Consider the following 14,696-nt stretch of genomic DNA (forward strand, 5'->3'; position numbering starts at 1 on the left):
ACCTCTTACCAAAACTGCAATTCCCTGCTGCAGCCCACAGCTCTCATGTACCATTTAACAGCATCTGCACAGCACCTGCCTCTTCTGGTCTCTGCTGTACTCATAAATCTGCTTGGATTCTAACCAACTTCATCAGGCACAACCTGGCACATTTTCTAAAATTCCTCCCGTTTTCTTCTAAACAAGGAAAAGAGACTGGGCAGTTGCTCGTTAATAATGACAAGAGCGTTCATAACAATCCCTGAATTTTTCACGCATGTCCATGTCCTTCCACATGTGCGTCTTATTCAGTGTGCTTAATACCACTGTCCCTCGCTACCTGGCTTGTGCCTGTGCCCTCCCGCTCAAATCAGAGCTCTTAACACCAATGCTGATTAAGCATCCTTACCACACAGCTTGAACAGCACCCTACCTTCCTGTTTGGACACCAGCCTTTCTCATTGTTTCCAGTTTTAGTCAGCATCCCAGAGTCTAATCTTCTTCCAAGTAATTATACCACCCTCATTCATTCTATCTGCAGATCTGGCCAGGAAAGATGTTTCCTGCCTTTGAAGAAAATTTGAGAGAAGCTAGGGCTATTTACACTAGTGGCAGAATCAATGGGGATATCTAAAAAATACATTCTTGATGAAAACAAATTCAGATCTCTGAAATAGAACCCACAGGAAACCATCAAGCAAATTAGGACAAAATTTTACTCACTCTTATGGTCTGTCCCAATGCCAGCATACAGTAGCTACAATGACTAGAACACAAGTGGTCAACTATTCCCACTTATACATGCACGAACTCACACACATGCATACTTGCTCACGTATGTGTGTGGGCACACACACACACACACAATGCCCAAAAACTATTGTCTGATTAGGCCTCAACAGTCACTTTTCTTTCACTTATATTGAGAAACCATGGATCTCAGTTCCCAGCACAGGTGGGGAGGGTCTGGCTGTGGCATATTTTATTCTGGATATGTAGATATGTTCAGAAATGCTCTGTAAATAAAAGTAGAGTTTGAGTTTCTGGGAGCAGTGCATGTGTCATCTCTCAGTATCCACAGGGCCTTTGTTCCAGGACCTGCCATGGCTGCCAAAATCAGCAGATGCTCAAGTCCCTTATATAAAATGGAGTAGTACTTATATAAAATTTTCACAACCTCCCACATATTTTAAATCATCTCTAGATTCCTTGTAATACTTAATACAATGTAAATGCTATGTAGATAATTGTCAGTACTACATAGCTGCTATATAAATATGGTGCACAGGAAATTCAACTTTTATTTTTTGAAACTTCTAGAATTTTTAAAAACCTTTTTGATCTGCTGGTGGTTGAATCTGTGGATGCTGAACCTGCATATACTGAGGGACAACTACATAAATAATTGCATACATAGGAAAGAATTAAATACTACCTCTTATGTTCTATAAAAATTTAAACTTTAATTTTAAAAAAGAGCTGGAGGAACCTAAGATCCTGGTCAATTCCTATCAAAAGTCAGAATTGGTACTGGGGATTCTGAACATGTAAACCACTCCAGCTCTAGATCAGAGAAGAAGAGCCATTTTCAGTCAAAAAGATATGGGGGATTCTGCCTCGACCCTGACTTTTGACAAAACTAAACCTGGATAAATTCTGCCAATGCTGGAGATAAGTTAGTAGAAAAACAAGCAAATAAGCAAAATGCATGAGCTAATAAAATAGTTTATTGCAAGGAAAAGAAAATAGAGGGAGAATACATATTAAAAATTATTTCCATAGAAAACAGAATATATTTTTTATTGTGGTAAAGTATACCTAACATAAAATGTATCCTTTTAATCATTTTAAGGGTACAGTTCAGTGGCATCAAGTACATTCACGTTGTCATACAGCACAGAGTATATTCTGTATGTTCTTTTACAGTACCCCACCCAAAAAAAGCTTCTGAGTTTCAAAAAAAGTACAATAACCCCCCCAAAAGGACAAAGCTTCTGAGATTAAAAAACAAAAACAAAAACAAAAAACAGGAAGACAATAGCATAGAACAGACTGAAATAGAGAAATAAAAAGGAAGTGACTAAAAACTAAAAAGTAATACAAGTTTTAATGAAACTGCATTAAAATTCACATTGAAGGTAATGAGAAGCAAAACTGATAAAGAATAAAATCCATTCGGCGATGTGGAGGATAAACTTGAGAAAGTTTCCGAGACCAAGAAAGAAAGATGTAAGAAATGCAAACATAGAGAGGTGATAACAGAAATGAAAGAAGTTATTGGTCTAAGGTAACCAAGGTAGCCTTATCCCCCCGTTTTAATGATTGGTTCAGAACGACATGTGACCTGCAATTATCCAATCAGAGTGAAACACAGAGCTATTACTCAACAAATGGGAGAACAGACACCCTCTCTCCTGTTAGAAGCAAATAAGGAAGCCAAAAGCCCTAGGAGCTGCTGGCAACATCTCTCTGAAACAAGAGTATTTGCTGAGGCCAAAACTTACAAAGGATTAGGGAAGGGCAGAGCCGAGAGAATTGACAACCTAAAAACACTATGAATCCAGTCTATATGTTGCTTGTATACGTTCTTATCTCTGGACTGCCCAATTTTTGATTTAACAAACAGTGTTTATTGTTTAAACAAGTTTGAGATATGAATTTTCTCAGATTCAATTTTTTTGTTTTTGTTTTTTATGGTCGCTGTTGTTTGTTTTGTTTCGTTTTTTTCTTAGGGCCGCACCTGTGGAATATGGAGATTCCTAGTCTAGGGGTTGAATCGGAGCTGTAACTGCTGGCCTATGCCACAGCCACAGCAATGCCATATCTAAGCTGCGTCTGCGACCTACACCACAGCTCATGGTAACGCTGGATCCTTAACCCATCGAGTGAGGCCAGGGATCAAAACTGCATCTTCATGGATACTGGTCAGATTGGTTTCTGCTCAGCCATGCCAGGAACTCCCCCAAATTTTTTTAAATGATTTTTATTTTTTCCATTATGGTTGGTTTACAGTGTCCTGTCAATTTCTGCTGTACAGCAAAGTGACCCAGTCACACATATACATACATTCTTTTTCTCACATTATCGTCCATCATGTTCCTTCATACGTGACTAGATACAGTTCCCTGTGCTATACTGCAGGATCTCATTGCTCATCCACTCCAAATGCAATACTTTGCATCTATTAACCCCAGATTCCCAGTCCATCCCACTCCCTCCCCCTCCCAAAAATGTTTTAATAAATACCATTAGTAAAATTCCTTCAAATCAGAATGCCCAATGTGAAAACTGAAAAAACTATTTCTAATAAAACAAATTTTTTTTTTTTTTTGCTTTTTAGGGCCACACCTGTGGCATATGGAGGTTCCCAGGCTAGGGGTTCAATCAGAGCTATGGCCGCCAGCCTATGCCACAGCCATAGCAACACGGGATCCAAGCCACGTCTGTGACCTACACCACAGCTCATGGCAACACTGGATCCTTAACCCATTGAGCGAGGCCAGGGATCAAGCCTGAAACTTCATGGTTTCTAGTCAGAACGTTTCCACTGTGCCACAAAGTGAACTCCAAATAAAACAAATTTTTAAAAGACCTACATTTCGGTCTAACCTGGTAAAAATTTTAAATGTTCATGGAAAAGAAAAAATACTAGATGTTTTCAGACAGAAAGAAATAATTAAATATGAAGCTGACCCTAGACTTCTTGGAAATATACTAAATACTGGTATTTAAATAGTATACAGTTAAGCATTGATTATAAAATGTTGTGAGAGTTCTTTTTTTTTTGTCTTTTTGTTGTTGTTGTTGTTGCTATTTCTTGGGCCGCTCCTGCGGCATATGGAGGTTCCCAGGCTAGGGGTTGAATCGGAGCTGTAGCCACCGGCCTACGCCAGACCCACAGCAACGCGGGATCCGAGCCGCGTCTGCAACCTACACCACAGCTCACAGCAACGCCGGATCGTTAACCCACTGAGCAAGGGCAGGGACCGAACCCGCAACCTCATGGTTCCTAGTCGGATTCGTTAACCACTGCGCCATGACGGGAACTCCTGTTGTGAGAGTTCTTATTTTGACTCAAAATTCAAAAACAGGAAAACCTCATTCAGATGTGAAAACAACAAGAAGACCTTGCTAGCTATACAAAGATTGTGGAAATATACCAGTAGTCTTCCTAAGAACATGCAAAAACACACAATATAAGTAAACAAGTGATGACTCAAGATTACAAAAGGGAAAACTATAATATAAATAGACTGGCAATAAGCACAAAAATTAATTAGCTGTTCTTAAAATACTTGAAGAATTGAATTCAAGGTCCAAGTTACCAATATGTCTCAAAAGATAATTTCCATGGTTAAAATATAATTGATATTTAGTAAAATTTGGCTCCTTTATAGTAATTTAAATTAATAAGCCTTGAAAGTAGAAAAGGGAAAGGATAGGCTTACAGATATAGCATGTGAAATTCCTCTCTGGGCGAGAGAAGGAGTCCAATTTATCATTCTGTTCTTAATGTCCATAAAGAGAGAAATATAAGTTAGCTATTTGGTCATATTAAAGTCAATCACAGAGTTCCCGTTGTGGCGCAGCCTCACTCAGTGGGTTAAGGAGCCATCATTGCCACAGACTGCAGCACAGGTCGAAGATGCAGCTGGGATCTGGTGTTGCCGACTCATATCTGGTGTTGCCATGGCTGAGGCATAGGCCTGCAGCTACAGATCTGATTTGACCCCTAGCCTCCCAACTTCCGTTTCCAATAGGTGCAGCTGTAAAAAGAAAAAAAAAAAAAAATCCTATCTTATCCCTACAATCTATCTTAAGGCTAGGGATAAAAATTCCTATCTTATCCCTAACAATCTATCTTAACACAGTTAACAAGAAATATTAGATATCTCCCCGTTAAAATAAGAAGTATCAACATTATCAACATTATTTCATATTCTGGAGGCTTTAGCACATATAATACACAAAACAGAAATAAGAGACATAAAACTCAGAAAAAAAGGAATCTTTCTTCACAGACAATAAATAATAATATGCCTAAAATTTCCAAGAGAATCACTTGAAAATTTATTGGAACATAAACATATAAAAATCTATCACCTTGGAGTTCCCATAGTGGCTCAGTGGTAACAACCCAACTAGTATCCATGAGGTCCTAGGTTCAATCCCTGGCCCTGCTCAGTGGGTTAAGGATCCGGCATTACCGTGAGCTGTGATGTAGGTTGTAGACGTGGCTCAGATCTGGCATTGCTGTGGCCATGGTGTTAGGCTGGCAGCTGCAGCTTCAATTAGCCCCTAGCCTAGAAACTTCCATTATGCCATGGGTGTGGTCCTAAAAAGACAAAAAAGAAAATCTATCACATTTATGTATGGCCAAGTAACTAGTTAGAAAATATAATTTAAAATTCCCTTTGAATTACAGCAGCAAAAAAAAAAAAAGAAAAAGAAAAAGAAAAAATGTAATGCTGAGGAGTAAATGTTGTTTTTTGTAGTTGTTCTTTTTTTAGGGCTGCACTCGTGGCATATGGAGATTCCCAAACTAGGGGTCGAATTGGAGCTACAGCTGCTGACCTACACCACAGCCACAGCAACACCAGATCTGAGCCATGTCTGCGACCAGGGATCAAAACTGTGTCCTCAGGGATACTCGTCAGATTTCTTTCCTCTGAGCCACCACAGGAACTCCTGAGGAGTAAACTTTTAAAAAATAGGAGTTACCTGCCAAAGAACTAAACTTTGCTAAAATACTTTGTTGTATAAAAGGCACATAAGAAAAGAAGAAAATAACGCTCCTCAACCAAATGCATCATCATTAAAGAGAAAAGCAAACTCCTGGAAACATACTTAAAAGTAAACCTCATTAGTAATCAAAGAAACGCAGATTAAAGTAAAAACTGACACCATGTTTCACCCAGCAAATTAAAGGAGCTCTTTCGTTTATTTGACTCTCTGTTTTTAACACTAGTCCCCAGTGCTGGCAAACGTGAGGTAAGATAGATACGTTGGTGCTTTCACACACTGCTGGTGCCGTAGAATCACAACAGTCTCTCTGAAAAACCATTCATCCATGTATATCTTAATTAATATTCCTTATGATCTACATTTGTACCTAGGAGTTCTCCTAGGAAGCCGTAGGGAAATTTGGGGGTATTTCAACAAAGACTTGTTCCAAGACATTCATAACGTTATAGCAGGTCAAACAGAGATGGATACGTAAATTTACACTAGAAAGATGCTTAACCACATTATGTTGTTGCTCATCACTTTTAGTGACTATGTAATATTTTAGCATGTAGATTATTTTATAAATATCTATGTATATTTACTATTAAAATGATGTCTACAAAGAGTTTTTCATTTCACTGGAACAGCTTACTATGTATTGTTAAACAAAACAAAACAATCAGCATATCAAATCGAATCAGTAACATAAGCCTAAAACATTTTACAAAATGAATAAGGATCAAAAATAAGTATGTCCAAAAATTGTGAAAAACAGTTGTCTATTGGTGCTGAAGTTAAAGGTAATTTTTCTGCTTTTCGATATTATACCTTTATGAACATATAGTATTAATTAAAAAGAAAAATAAGTTATAAGCTTTCCTAACCTGGGGTTAGTTGAAGGATGGGCTTCAGCATGTCCATGACTCTGCTAAGACTGCATAAAATTTTTCATCTAATTTTACTGAGTTTGCCTGGAGAGAATGATAATTTTCAAATGGTTTCATCTTCCCAGAATTATTAAAACTCACTGATTTACGACTTTTAGAAAGTGATTTTGAAGAGTTATTGTTACATATTGACTATGTTCCAGATTTGCCCCCCCACATTTATATTAAAGGTTTATGATTTTTTAAATATCATTATTTTAAGAACGAAGCCAGAAATATTTTGTCAAATAGAAAATCTCAAGATATTCATGAATATCTTTTTCGTTTAAATTGTAACTGCTACTAAAATTATTATCCCATAAATATTTACTGAGCACCTATATAAGCAAGGTACCATGAAGCATGAAAAACTTTCCAATAAAAACTTCAGGTTCAAGGTACAGTGAAGATGTAGGACACCTTTACATGATAATTTGTTTATTTATGTGAGTGTGTATGCATGTATATTGGGTTTTGTTGTTGTCTTTTTGTCTTTTCTAGTGCTGAACCTGGGGCACACGGAGGTTCCCATGCTAGGTATCCAATCAAAGCCATAGCCACCGGCCTACACACAGCTCACGGCAACACCGGATCGTTAACTGAGCAAGGCCAGGGATCAAACCCGCAACCTCATGGTTCCTAGTCGGATTCATTAACCACTGAGCCAAGAAGGGAACTCCTGGGATATTTACTTTTATTCATACCTTCCTTTGTTCCCCCCCCAAAATTTAAGGAAGCCTACCAAAATAAGTATAACACCATAGAATGAAATTCAAAATAAGTAGGTGAGTCAGTTGGGAAAAAGGCTAAAATGAGGTAGAAAAAGTAAGATGAAGCCAAGATCGAGGTCAGTACTCTTATTTCATGCCAAAGTTTTAAGCTTCCTTGTCGTCTAAACAAAGAGGTAACCATGATGTGTTACATGATTCTTGGTACCCAGGAGATAAAAAGAAACCATTTACTCAGAAGAAGCCCAACTAGGGCTGATCCTACTACCAAAGAAAAAGTTCTCCACGGGTCCCCATAAAGAGGACACTGTAGAAAATAATGAACAACATCCGGATGTAAAATACTCAGCAAAATCTGTGGGTCATGCCAGGCGCCATTGAAGAAGACGTCAATGACCACGTATTTAAAATCACGACTCCCTGTCCCCCTTCCTAGCTTGCTTCTGTTCCCATAGCACTTAGCAATTCAGATTTTATCTTTTTTAAAATCTGTCTCCCCCTCCACTAAAATATAAACTCAGTGAAGGCCGACGTTTTTGTCTATTTTATTCATCTGCATTCTCAGGGTTCAAAAAAATTTCTGACACATAGAAATTGTTCAATACATGTTTTTCAAATGAATGAATTCATGAATTATCATATGATAATAAGTAATGACTACTGTTATTATCAATATGTCCTTGTTATCAGCAGGATTTACAGAATTCTTTTGGATTATATTCCTCAATGTGAACAGAGGATAAAATTAAAACCATTTTTTAAAAGCAATTCTATAGGAGTTCCCGTCGTGGCTCAGTGGTTAATGAATCTGACTAGGAACCATGAGGTTGTGGGTTCGATCCCTGGCCTTGCTCAGTGGGTTAAGGATCCGGCATTGCCGTGAGCTGCGGTGTAGGTCGCAGACGCGGCTCGGATCCCGTATTGCTGTGGCTCTGGCGTAGGCCGGTGGCTACAGCTCCGCTTAGACCCCTAGCCTGGGAACTTCCATATGCCTCAAGTGCAGCCCTAGAAAAGGCAAAAAGACTAAAATAAAATAAAACAGAACAAAATAAAACAAAAAAAGCAATTCTATAAAAGTCAAAACAATGTGGTATAAAAATACAGCTCCTAAATGCTGGAAGTACTGCCCACATTCAGCCCTCACCTGTCAGCCTCTTTGGGACTGGCCCCCTGTGGAGGCGGTTTGTGCCTGGCCCAAACGTACAATGACCCCTTGCACCCCTAGAGTGCTCCCTAAGGCTATCCATCTCTGCAAGTCCAAACCCAGCCTGCTCATCAGAGCCTTACTCAAAGATCATCTTCTTCCAGAAGAACTTGCCAGATTCCCCCAGGAAGTGTGCTTTTATCTTCTAAACGACTGTGCTCCCTTCCCAGGAAAGGTTGCCAGGCAAATGCAAAATACCCAGTTAAAGTGAATCAAGTGATCAACAGCAAGGAATTCCCAATATAGTTATGTCCCAAATATTGCATAGGATACTATTAAAAAACTATTCACTGTTTGATCTGAAATTTAATTTTAACTGGGCAATGTAATGTGGATTTTTATTTGCAAAATCAAGCACTCTTATTCCGAGACAGCCAGGACCCCGTAACTCTTCTACACAGATGGGGAGAGGCCCAGAGGGGGAGTTGTCCCATCTCGGGACAACTCTGAAAGGTCATCCTCACTTCAGAGCTCCCCTCAGGGTCAACTGAGGAGGTTCATGGAGCCTGTATCCCAGCCCAGTCCTGCTGCTTTGTCTGCAACAATCGTTCGTCCCAAAGAGCACTCCCCAGTAACCTTCCTGCGCACGAACCTCCCTCCCAGAGCCTGCTGCCCTGGAAAGTCACTTTGGAACAGGGCCTAAGAGTGGGTGAAGAATGGGTTGGCTGAAACACAGGGTGAATGACTAAGAGCGATGGGAGGTGGTCTGGAGAGAAAGATTCAGGTCAAGTCATGAAGATTCTGTACACACTGTAGTGAACCCTTGGCAGGATAATCTACAAGTAGACATCCAGAAACCCCCAATGCCGGCACTGTGGAGGGCTGTGGACGTGGAGGTAGAATAGTAAGGAGTTATCTATTTGCCTCTTATCCGTGCCCTCCACACCTCCTACCAGGACAGAATGAACCTCCATAGTATGTGGCGGTATGAAATTCCTTCCTTTTTTTTTTTTAAAGTATAGTTGATTTACAATGTTGTGCCAATTTCTGCTGTACAGCAAAGTGACTGAGTCATACATATATATACATTCTTTTTTTTAATATTATTTTCCATCATGTTCCATCCCAAGAGATTGGACATAGTTCCCTGTGCTATACAGCAGGACTTTATTGCTTATCCATTCTAAATGTAATAGTTTTGCATCTGCTAACCCCAAACTCCCCATCTATCCCACTCTCTCCCCTCTCCCCCCTTGGCAACCACAGATCTGTTCTCTGTATCTGTGAGTCTGTTTCTATTTCATAGATAGGTTCATTTGTGCCATAGTGTTATCATGTGGTATTTGTCTTTCTCTTTCTTTTTTTTTTTTTTGTCTTTTTGCTATTTCTTTGGGCCGCTCCCGCGGCATATGGAGGTTCCCAGGCTAGGGGTCGAATCGGAGCTGTAGCCACCGACCTACGCCAGAGCCACAGCAACGCAGGATCCGAGCTGCGTCTGCAACCTACACCACAGCTCACGGCAACGCCAGATCGTTAACCCACTGAGCAAGGACAGGGACCGAACCCGCAACCTCATGGTTCCTAGTCGGTTTCGTTAACCACTGCGCCACGATGGGAACTCCTCTTTCTCTTTCTGACTTCACTTAATATGAGAACCTTAGTTGCATCCATGTTGCCACAAATGGCATTATTTCATTTTTTTATGGCCAATTAGTATTCTATTACCTATATGTACCACATCTTCTTATTCCATTCATCTGTTGATGGGCGTTTGTTTCCATGTATTGGCTATTGTGAAGAGTGCTGCTGTGAAAAAAAAAAATGGGTGCATGTGTCTTTTTGAATGATGGTTTTGTCTGGATATATGCCCAAGAGTGGGATTGCTGGGTCATATGATAGTTTGGTATCTAGTTTTCTGAGGAATCTCCACACTGTTTTTCATGGTGGTTGTGCCAATTTACATTCCCACCAACAGTGCAGGAAGGTACCCATTTCTCCACACCCTCTCCAGCATTTGCTATTTGTTGACTTATTAATGATGGACATTCTGACTGGTGCAAGGTGGCACCTCCTTGTAGTTTTGATTTGCATTTAATTGCTAATTAATAATTAGCGATATTGAGCATCTTTTCATGTGCCTACTGGCTATTTGTATGTCTTCTTTAGAGAAGTGTCTATTTAGGTCTTCTGCCCATTTTTCAATTGGGTTATTCATTTTTTGGTTGTTGAGTTATCCACATATTTTGGAAATTAAACCCCTGTCAGTTTCATCATTTATAACTATTTTCTCCCATTCTATAGGATATCTTTTCATTATTTTTTATGGCTTCCTATGAAGTTCCTTTGAGGTCTTTACTTCAAATACTGGTACACATCATGACTTCTATTTCATAATTTATTACTTCATATTTTTAAAAGGTGTTTTTTCCAAAATTACTCCATTAATTGACTTCTAGGCAGATGTTCCCCCATGTCTTGTAGTTCCATACATTTCACAGAAATCAGCCATGCACCCCTAAGGGCATTCATACCCATGTTGAGTGTCACAGCCTTTAATGGATATATTTCTCTCTTTTCCCTCAGGGTTTATTCTAAGGGAAGTCATGTCAACCTCTCTTGAGTCCAGGATCTCTTTCTCCCTCTAGCTTTCTCCTGGTTGAAAGATTCTGCTCATGTGAAGAAAAAACTGTACCATAGCAGGACATCCTAACTGGCTAGTGCTATTCTCCACTAACTCCAGACTTGTTTAATGGGCACACAGTGCCCGAGGTTAATGGATGTCTTTTGTCCAGGTTGCCCCAGCAACACTTGATAACTAGATTTAAAAATTACATTTAAAGATACCAGGCCAGAAGTTGAAATAGCCCATAAAACATATAATTGAGTGGTATTATGACTCCATAACTTGAGTCATTTTCCCCTCGAGGTGCCATCTGCCCCTCGCCCACACAGAAGCTCATCTCCTCCTCTGTGAAGTCTGACATTTCACCAGGCAGAAAAGAGCACAATTAAGGGATACCTGGATAACTCCTAATTCCAAAGTAACTATAAAACCCTTCTTTAACAAAGTCCAGTTTCCATTACTACTCCTTTCAGGCCCCAAATGCAACCACGTCTCCATCTAAAGAAAAGTCCATTCATGCCCGCCTCACATTTTCTCTTGTGAAATCATATCTCTATTGCATCATGTTTCTGCTGCTGCAATAATAATTTGCCACAAATGTAATGACTTGAACTTTAAAACAACACACATGGATTATCGTACTGTTCTGGAGGCTAGGACTGCCTCCCGAGTCTCACTGGGCTAGAATCAAGGTGTCAGCAGGACTATGTCATATCCTTCTGGAGCCTTTAATTGCTAATCCATTTCCTTGCTTCCAGGTTTAGAGTCTGCCCACTTTTCTTGGTTCGTGGCCCACTTCCTCTGTCTTCCAAGCCAGCAACCTAGAATTTCTCTGACTCTTGTTCCATCGTCACATCTCTGTCTGATCACAGCCCAGGAATTTTCTTCCAAGGACCTATGCAGTGAGCTTGCACCCATCCCCCACCCTCAACCCACCTTTCCAGATAATATCTCCATCTCAAGACCATTAACTTAATGATATCTGCAAAATCTTGTTTGCCAAGTATGGTAACATATTCACAGGGTCTGGGGATGGAGGGCAAGGGGATGCAGGGGAATTATTCTGTATACCACATCTGCCCATAACAGAATATGCTTCCTCATTCTCATCCTCATCCATGAGAAGTCATTAAGACAGACTCATTTAAAAGAGTTTAAAAAATCAATTAAATGCAAGGACCTCAGATAGGAAAAATAAAATTGCAGTGAGCCACTCCGAATTTCCCGTTCTCTACATGACTCCTCATGAAAAAATGCTGGTTAGATGACCAGGAATACTCTCTCCTTTCAGAAACCCATCCCCCCAAATTCTGTGTTGGTTACTGCAGTTTCTAACAATGCAACAACTAATCCTGCATCCTAACAGTTTTCTTATGAAAGCCAAGTCTAGAAGAATTAACAAATGATTTTAATACTTGTAGGATTTTTCCAAAGATGAAAAATAAATCAAAGAGTATTCATGGACTGTGAAACGAGCCTGTGTCGATCCGAATAGTAGGTAATTGTCTCATAGATAGGAAAATTCTTCAAAATGTTAAGATAATTATAATTTCTGATCGAGGGAAGTGACTTATTTCTATATCAAATAAATTTCTCTCATAATCCTATCAATGCAATATTTATATTCTTCATTAAGTTGAAGTAGTAAAGGTACATCTTTCTTCTGTAGCAGAGAGAAATGAAGAAAGCTTATCTCTGATTATTTGCAAAATGTTAAGATAATCTTGCACTTGGGATAGCATAAGAGTCCTAGAAAAATAAATAGTATTGAATTTATCTCATGGGGGAAAATAATCATCTGTGTGCATTTCATAATACAAAATATCTTGTTCTGAGCTCACCTCTAAACCCTTTGCCTTTTTGAAATTTCTTGAGAAATCCGTATGCAAATTCCTATTCAGGAGGCAGCTTTTGAAACTAAATACAACCGTCTTATTGGTTCCTTTTCCTCTGAAAAATCTATCATGCCCACTTGATTTTCTGAAGAAAACAAACCTCTGTGAGACTTTTAGACATTTTTTTTTTGTCTTTTTGCTATTTCTTGGGCCGCTCCCGCGGCATATGGAGATTCCCAGGCTAGGGGTCGAATCGGAGCTGTAGCCACCGGTCTACACCAGAGCCACAGCAACGTGGGATCCGAGCCACGTCTGCAACCTACACCACAGCTCACGGCAACGCCAGATCCTTAACCCATTGAGCAAGGGCAGGGACCGAACCCGCAACCTCATGGTTCCTAGTCGGATTCGTTAACCACTGCGCCACGATGGGAACTCCCTTTTAGACATTTTTAATACAAAGTTATGAGCCATCACTTCCATAACATCAGACACTGTCTCCCACAAAACTGTCGGTGTCACCAGAACCACACCTCCTTCCGGAACAGGAAGCTAATGTAAACAGTGCACATGAGTCCGGGAGCGGGGCTGTTGAATGAGAAGGAGGGAAATGCATGGGGAAGATGAAGACCAAGAAGAGGTTACTCTAAAAATATCAGTGCACAGATATTTGCACTCAAGCAGTTGGCACTCAGTGGGTGTTTACCAGACGGTGAGTCTGTGTGTTGGGGATGAGGGTGTCAGCGGGAAAGAGGTTGACAAGGTGGGTGGCTGGAGACCCTGCTCTGGTCACGGTTCTGCAACAACTAGACGTCTGATTTCGGGAAAGTCATTCAAATGTCTGGATCTCTGATTCCTCAGCTGAAAAGTCAGGGGATTAGACTCCAACTCGTAAGATTCCCTCAAACTCAAATTCCTAGAGCATAGGGAAGGGATGCAATTACTGTGACACTGTGCCTTGGCCTTGGCCAGGAGTCAGGGTTTGCCTGTCATCCCTCACACTCCCTGTAGCTGTGACCTTTGACCCTACCCTTCTGCTAGTTTCAACCTTACTTTACTCCCTCCAATCCCAAAGTCAGCCAGTGGTAAAACCACTGACATCCATAAGATTAGTGACTGACCTGCACAGGGACCTAAAAAAAAAATCCCTCCCTCCCCTCAATTTATATTCCCAAAGGTTTTTTGTTGTATATTATGGACCCATGCTTTTTTTCCTTGTTTTCGGTTTTGGTTTTGGTTTGCTTTGTTTTGGTTTGGATATGAAAATGACTCTGCCAATAGATGAGCTGGTTTGTTTATTTGTTTTGTATGACGTGATCCTGCCAGTAGGTATCCTAAACTGGTGTGTTTATGTGTTTGTTTTGTATGGAAATGACCTAGAGGGGCTTTGGCATGTTAGTGATGAAGTTAGGTGTACCAGGCAGATTTACTTTCTCTCTGTTCCATGAGGACACTGAACTCTAATCATAGCTACCTAGCTCCTTAACTAAGGGCTATTGACCGTCAAAAGACCAAGAGAAAGCATTGAGGCAAAATCCAGAGTCAGTTCTGGAAAGACTTCCCCAAGCGCATTGTCCATTGCGGACACGGGTTCTATCAACCGTACATAAAAGGAAAAACTGTAACGCATTTCTCTCATCTCAACTCTTCCACTTAACCCGGCATCAAATCAACAGGCACCTCACAAACAGACTGAAAAAAAAAATCATATACCATTTATAGGGTCAGATTCAA

The sequence above is a fragment of the Phacochoerus africanus genome, chromosome 16 (assembly GCF_016906955.1).
Source record: "Phacochoerus africanus isolate WHEZ1 chromosome 16, ROS_Pafr_v1, whole genome shotgun sequence".
Lineage (NCBI taxonomy): Eukaryota > Metazoa > Chordata > Mammalia > Artiodactyla > Suidae > Phacochoerus > Phacochoerus africanus.